Source organism: Nyctibius grandis, chromosome Z (assembly GCF_013368605.1).
Source record: "Nyctibius grandis isolate bNycGra1 chromosome Z, bNycGra1.pri, whole genome shotgun sequence".
Lineage (NCBI taxonomy): Eukaryota > Metazoa > Chordata > Aves > Nyctibiiformes > Nyctibiidae > Nyctibius > Nyctibius grandis.
Window position 1 is genome coordinate 40,351,618 of NC_090695.1, and position 6,620 is coordinate 40,358,237.

Below are 6,620 nucleotides of genomic sequence, written 5' to 3' on the forward strand. Positions count from 1 at the left end.
CTGGCATCCAGGGAATCCCAGAATCTTTCCATTTAGTTCACTCACTCTCTGAAGATTTCCATAAACAGCTGTAACAGGAAGCCCATGAATTTCTAAACTCCTTTTTAATAATCCTACAACTTTACAGCTTGGGTTAGGAAAGGTACATAACTATGAAGATTGCTATCTTGACCCAAAAGAAATATTTCCATTAATCTTCTAATTGGAGATAGGCAGCAGTGGTGGCTGCAATGGATTTTTATGTTACCCACATAAAAACTTGGCTGCTCCCTGTTTCTCTGGATCTTGAGTGCTTACGATGGTTTACCAACAATTGAGTTTGCTGGGGGAAAAAAAAAGCAAACAAAGAAAACACACTTCCCAGATTTTGTAAGCCAACAGATTACAAACTGTCCTGCAAGTAACTCAGAGACCAGCAGAAACCTTTAGTAAACCAAAAAAAAATTTAAAACATATGACACACAGCCTGTGACCCTACTGTTGCCTCAAAAATCTTCAGTAATGAGGAAACCACAGTTTGAGACATGCTATCTCATGCAGTTAATCCTCTTCATGAACTGAAAAAAAATCAACCTTAGATTTGGGGAGGAAAAAACAGTTTGTAACAAATCCAAAAGTGAAAGCTTATCGGCTCTCATGGTCTTGTGGCTAATGGCAGGAGACTCCGCAAGAGTTCACGTAACTAAATGGGAGTGCCATTCCAACACTAGGAAACCTCTCTACACACACCTGTCAGCAAAAGCAGCAAACTAATGCAGGACAGAACCCAGTACAGGCTTCAAGCCCCAGTACAAACCTGGAGCTCCCATCAGCTTGCCACCCTTGGTACCTCCTTGCTGCCCCAGCTGCTGCCACTGGGACTAGCTATGCTGAGACCTGGAGAGTGACAGGCACACCTCTGCTACAATTAAGCTATCATTTAGCTGCATGGATGTATCCTCTGGCGGTTAGCTGACTCACATTGGTACCCAGGCCAAGAACTTCTCATGAAAACAAACTCAGCAGGAGCAAAAACCAAATTGCTTTCCCATATAGAGAGGAAGGAAAATTTCTGGGTACAAAACAGCCCAAGGAGAATCCGTCCCATTCACTCCCTTTGCAGACACAGGTCTGCCCACGGGCTTTGCTCCACTATAGCTCGCTTCAACACAAGAAAAAGCCCTGATGGGCACAGAAAATGAAATTTAGACTATGATACGGACTGGGGATGTGGTGGGGGCAACAGATGTTGCAACCAAGCAACAAGTTTCTCTCTCTCGACTAGACTACAGGATTGCCGACAGCAATCTCACATACTATTTTCTCACAAGCAAAAGACGCTATCAGGTCTCACTCTACCAATTCAACTTCGCTTCTGCCTCTCCACCGCCATTTACGCACCCCCACAGTACAGCCCCACAAACGGTCATACTAGCAAATTGCACCAGTTAAATAAGGGTCAGTTGAAAAACAGCTGCCCTCCACACCGATTTCTTTTGTTCTTGAAAAGTTATTTTTAACCCAGATCAGTTCAGTGATCCGATATTATGACAAAGCCTCACCAATAGTTGTGCAACCACAGTCAAAAAAGTGGCAAACTGCCATAATAGTTGTAGTATTTTTAAGTCAGCTTTGGTGCTGAAGGCAACATCCCATTAAACTGCACTGCTCATCAAGCTGTAAACTTAAAACGCTAGCGGTTTCCTTCAGTTCAAATGGCACAGCTATGTTTCTGGAGTTGTGAACAAGATTTAATATCTGCATTTGTAAATTACAGCAATATTTCTACTATTGAATGGTATTCAATTTTTTAAGTATTACTGTAATTGAACCATCTTTGTATTTGTGGCCATTATACTTAATATAATCTGATCAGAAACTAGTAGCTCTAGTCAAAGGATGCCAAGATAGGCTTTCCAATTTATGCTTTCACGTGCCAGAAAACTGCAACTCGGTAAGTTTGTACAGAGGAAAAATGAGCCAAGCGGAACCTGATTCCAGATCCTTCGTAATTTTTTCATAGCATGAGTTTTATGATTCACAGTGAACTGGTCTCCATTAAGAGAGAATAAAAATCATCTTCTTAACACTGGGCCGTGACCTGCAGACGCACATTTCCTGCACATCACTGGATGCATCTTTCAGCCTCCGTGTTTCAGCTCCAGGGTGTACAATATAAGTGTTCCCTGGCCTCGAAGAGACATTTTAAAAGGTGTATCACTATCTATAGAATTTGAAATACTGTAATAACAAGGATCACATAAAAAACAAAGGGTACCAAACACAGGGGGTTGCCTGCGTGGCATGCAGTCACACATGACATGAATCTCGAGCTAAAAGACCTAGCAATAAAAATGAGCGCAGTCAATAAAATGGCCATTGTCCAGCACCTCCTTTACTATACAGGAATGCCCTATGACTCCGCATGTACACAGCACCACACAAAGTTTTACAAGTAACTGACTTCTTGAGTATGATGTAGATCACAGCCGTGACATACTGAAGAAAATAACGCTAGCTTACGACTACTTTTAGTTTTTAAAAATCTCATATTTCAAAATATAAGACACAAGCACATCTGGACAACGGTGGAAACATACAAGGCACTTGCAGCACCTACAACTTCCCACTACTTTGCCGATCACAAATAAAATAGCTAGTGTCACGGTTTAAAGCTGGGCTGGCTATTAACCAGGTGGCAGATGCTCTCTGTTAACCCTCTTCCCCCCCTAAGGGAAAGGGAAAGGGAAAAGGGAGAGAGACTTATGGGTTGGAAAGTTAAAACAGTTTTAATAAACTATAATAATGAAAAAAAAAGAGTATAATAAGAATAATAATAGAAATAATCAAATATATACAAATATATACAAAGCCAAGACTGAGAGCTTGGAAATCCTCCTCAGGCAGAGTTGCTGCCCCAGCACAGGCAGAGGGGAAAATGCAGTAGCTCTCCCTGCCATCACACCTGCAGGCTTTTAACTGGAGAATTGGCAAAGCTGGTACCAATCAGTGGGAGACAGGAGGGCCCCTCCCTCCTGGGCCCCACCTCCAGGAGGCAGTGGGTTAGTGATAAATAGGAAAGTGAGAATGACGTGTATGGGATGGAATACCTCGTTGGTCAATCTTGGGTCACCTGCCCTGTCCGCTCCTCCCTGCAGGTGCGAGCCCCCTTCGGCTCTTCACTCATAAGCAGTGAGGAATTTAGCAGTGACCTTGGTTTCTCTAAGACTAATTGGCCTGGTTTGGGCCAAACCAGGACAGCTAGTTTTACAGCAAGAAGGAAATAACAGTAAAATGGTAGATATCGTACCTTGCAACAGCCTGATACGGTTTTCTAGTTTACAGCTGGAGAATGAAGGGGGAAGGTGAAAGATGGGATTTCCAGATCACTGATGGAGGACTTGAAGTTTCTTCCTCACACAGAAGGAGAAAAAGCTCTCTCTGGACTGTACAAACGTGAATAATAAGACAAGACGCATGACCTCATAACCACAGCAGGAATGTGCGATGACAAATCAGACACTTGATCTATTTTGGGAAAATAAATTTAAGAGTATCAGTGGTGTGGGTCCACAACAAGCAGGTATAGTAGAAAATGGATTCAAACACAAATTGCACCTAGAAGAAGAATGGTCCAAGCTGTACCTAACACTGGATGGCAGGAAAGGCACAAGGACCCTCTTCCCAGTCCCTGCCTAGCACTGTCAGTAAGACTGCATTCAGAAAAGCATTTAATTGCATTTAACTTGTGCAGAGTTTGCTATAGATTTCTAAGCAATACAGGGTTTTGAATGTTACAACATATACCAAACTGCTCATCTATATGCTGCTAAGTGCACATTTTATTTCGCCTGATTAGTGAATTGCTTTTCAGCTTCCAGAATATATAAATTTCAACTATAGCACCATATAATTATCAGCAGTAACCAAAGTAACCACATTGCAACACCAACAAGTATACATTCTGCAATCATTGTGTAAGACAAATGCTTAGGCAGGCTCTCAGCAACTGTTAGCACAGCACTGTATCCTGCAGGGCACCGAAAACTGCACAGAAGCTGTGCCAGCTCTTATCTCCCCTTAAAAGCAAATGCGAGCTGTGAGGAGAAAGGCAGGCAGTGCCTTACAGCTGCCCAGGTCCCAGGGAACGGCTGTTGCCAGCTTCTATCCTAAAGTAGACAAAAAGCCAACACTTAGAGTGCCTTGGTTACACAGGGAGTAGACACTGTACACACAGAGCTGCAAGAATCAGTAAGCACGTTTTCAACATTATATGGACCACATTATGGGAGCCACAGAGGAAGTATTTTTTTAGTTTCTAGCCCATTCTGCTGGTATCAAAAGTAAAAAAAAAAAAGAAACCCCTTAGCCACCTACAGGCTAGAAAAGAAACAAAACTGAAAAATAAACAATGCCATTCCACAAACACACACTATCACGGCAAACCATGTAATCATATGCTTATTTTTAGGCACATGTTTCAATTCTCCTGATATCAAGAAGACCTAAATACATAACTAAAGATTATAAACAGCCCTAAACTAGCACCAGCTAAACTCAATGAAAGAAACTTCCTGCTGTTTTTAATTGTTTAAAGATCGATTCCTAAACTTAGAATATGATTTTCCACTCCTTATCTACTTGGGGGAGGGGAAGAATCCAGGAAAGAGATGAAATACAGTAAAATGAAAAGAGTGAAGAGGAACATTTTTAAAATCATGTTTTATTTTTCCCTCAATATATTAATTTCAAGAAACTGACTTTTAAAAACAAAACAGATTTAAATATTTGCATTCAATTTTCGTTGTCGTGACTCAATTTTGAGATGGCTACAAGGCAAAAAAGTATATTAAGGACAGGAGAAAGTATCTGGGTGGAGAAAGAAATGTGACAAATTAAGAATTATTTATGTTTTACCTAAAACATAAAGAGAGTAACAACTACATTAGGCATTCATCAGACTACGTATTCTCTGCTTTGAAGACATCTGAGAGACCATTTAATGAACTTTATTAAAAAGCATCTCTACCATAGTAAACCATGGGATAAACATCCTAAAAATTTACATTGAGACATAAAAAACCCAGTGGGTGCTACAATATGCATTCACTAATTTCCAAACTGCCAACGCTCCTTACGTTAGGTTCCTTTTAAGAAGAGTTTCTGTGGTTTAAATTTTGATCTGAGCCCTCCTCCACTTTACACTACCCAAATGTTAGCTCAGAACATTGACATAAACACATAACTCTCTAACAAACTATAAGGAACAAACCCACTGTTTCTTCACCTTAAGCAATATCCTTTTAGAAGCAACATGAAACAAGTATATTTACATTTCCCTGGGGAGAGCTAAGATAACATCCGCACAAAGTTTTCCTAAAGCAACAGCACGTACCACAGCTCCGTTTTAAAGACGCAGCGTTAAAAAGCAATGCGCGGTGGACACACACACCAAAACCAACCTCTGATCACCTAAGCAGCGTATTGTAAACATTGCTACTTTAGGAAAACCACTTTACGGTACTCAGAGGTAAATTTACTACGTAAAGTTTCCTGCTTCCGGACGCTATTCAGCAAAATCAGCATCTTGGACAGAAGCGTCCCAGCCCACCCCAGCTCTCCCAGAGGCAGCAGCAGCGAGGAGTCGCCCTGTGCCGCCCCGCCGGACCTCCACGGTGACGGGCTCCGCGCACCTGAACGCGCCCGTCCCGCCGCAGCGGAGTTTAATCCTGGCATAGCCAGCGCCTAAGGCACGCGGGAACCTACCCCTCACAATCCCCTCACACGCTCTTGTTTGGGTTTTTTCCCTTAAAAAGCTACAATCCCACAATTGAAAGACTTAAAAGTCCGTAGAAGTTAACGGAAAAATCTCCCCAAAACAAACAAACACAAGAAGCCCAGAAATGAGACCCGTTTTCTGCCAGTCCTTCAGGCCGCAGCCGGCACGGCCCCGGGTGCAGGCGGGGCTACCCCGCGGGGACCGGGACCAGCCGCGTCCGGCCCAGCTCAGCACCTGCCCCAGCCCAGCGCAGGGCGCCCACCGCCCCCCCCCGACTCCCCAGCGCTCAGGCCCCAGCCCCACGCCGCCCGGCTCCCCGCTCAGACCTGCTCCCGTGGGGACACTAAACAGCCCTAAACATAAAACCAGCGAAAAACCGGACAGCACGTGCCGAAGCACCCCACGCCCCGCGGCGACACCGCCCACCCCCCCGGGGGAATAAACAAGGCACGGCAAAACAGAGGCACTGCACGTACGGAGGTACCCGCCCGCGGCCAGCCTGTGAGGGCCTCCAGCGAGGCGCCCCCCACTTCCCGGGAGGCCTCCTCCCCGACTCCGGCGCCCCGCCGAGCCCCCCGAGGCCGGAGCGGAGAACCAGGCTACCGCCCGCACAGCAACGCCGCGGCTCCCTCACCTCCAGCGCCGGTGTGTGGCGGCGTGAGGCGAGGCGGCGCGGCGCGGCGCGGAACGGCGGGCTGCGGCCCAGGCCCCGCCCGCGGGCGGCTCCTCCCACGCGCCCCGGGGGCCGGGGCGGCTGGGCTGCGCGGGGCGCTCCCTGCGTGTACCCTGCGTGTCCTCCCCGCCCCGCCTGTCGGCCGGCGTCCTCCCGGCCATGGCTGCCTCCCCTCGTCGTTTGCCGCCT

The 6,620-nt window shown here is 45.7% G+C and overlaps 1 protein-coding gene across 2 annotated transcripts in view; it reads right to left on the bottom strand.

Moving 5' to 3' along the window:
- Window positions 1-6,319, bottom strand: part of PIP5K1B (phosphatidylinositol-4-phosphate 5-kinase type 1 beta) — a 130,908-nt gene extending 124,589 nt beyond the window's left edge. For both annotated transcript variants that reach the window (XM_068422569.1, XM_068422568.1), the window contains exon 1: window positions 6,235-6,319. The gene's annotated coding sequence lies outside the window, so the exon portion shown is untranslated. The remainder of the gene's footprint in view (window positions 1-6,234) is intronic.
- Window positions 6,320-6,620: the final 301 nt, after the last annotated feature.